Below are 1,000 nucleotides of genomic sequence, written 5' to 3' on the forward strand. Positions count from 1 at the left end.
TTGGTCGCTGATATCAGGACATACAAGTAGCAAGGAGAATAGAAAATCTCCTACGGTAGGAAATGAGGAGACCAAGGAGTACGTAAAGGAAGAAAAGAAAGAAGTAGGACAAAATAGCGTTAGCACGAGCAAGTCCTAGTGTGAAGTCGATATGTAGAGAAAGACGGGCTGGGAGATGAAAAGACTGCGTTTACCTCATACAAGTGGTATAAAAGTAGTTGTGCAACCTATGAATAGTTATATACAACATAAGACCAGGCGGAGGAGTACCTGATGAAAAGGAGTTATGATATTTTGGAGACGTTATAGAGGAATACGAAGAGAAGTTAAATCAAATGGCCAAAAAGGACACAATCATGGTTGAATTAAAGATCTACCCCAACACTGATTGTAAGAGAGAAGAAGAGAGGGCAAGGTGAAACATAAAGACTAGCGATAAAATGCTAAGGTAAATCTTAGGCTAAGATGAGTGACTTCACATATTATTGCAAGGATGGCAATGAAATGTGACACGAGGACTTCCCCAGGGGTCACCCATCCTAGTACTACTCTCGCCTAAGCACGTTTGACTTCAGAATTATGGTGGGATCCAGTGTGTTAGTGCTGTTATGATCGCATGAGACGGGAGAATCCAAACTAGCGGCGAAATAACAACATGATATTATGTACCTAGAGTGTTATAAGTTACGATAAGGGAATTGTAAAAAAGATTAAGCAAAACAAGCAGGATTAGCCAATTACTAATAGATGGCACACTTTTATGCTATAATTCTTCAACATAATACCAGTTAATGATAAGGCAAACCACGGAACGGCTATACAGGTCATTGTGTGAGGGGACTTCAGCACAACTTGGTAGCCAACTCTGATGGCAAAAAGCAAAACCCAAAAAGGTAGCCCCGTACGAGACTTTATAAGAAAGATAGTGTAGGTCGCCAATTATTTAGTTTAGTGTTAGTAAAATATGACTAATAATCCCAAACATGGTTCAATAGGCGGT

General features: G+C 39.8%; 1 pseudogene; it reads right to left on the bottom strand.

Annotated features, from left to right (window-relative positions):
• Nucleotides 1-501: 501 nt before the first annotated feature.
• Nucleotides 502-620, bottom strand: LOC129897944 (5S ribosomal RNA; annotated as a pseudogene).
• Between the last annotated feature and the right edge of the window lie 380 nt (nucleotides 621-1,000).

Source organism: Solanum dulcamara, chromosome 7 (genome assembly GCF_947179165.1).
Source record: "Solanum dulcamara chromosome 7, daSolDulc1.2, whole genome shotgun sequence".
NCBI classification, from domain to species: Eukaryota; Viridiplantae; Streptophyta; class Magnoliopsida; order Solanales; family Solanaceae; genus Solanum; species Solanum dulcamara.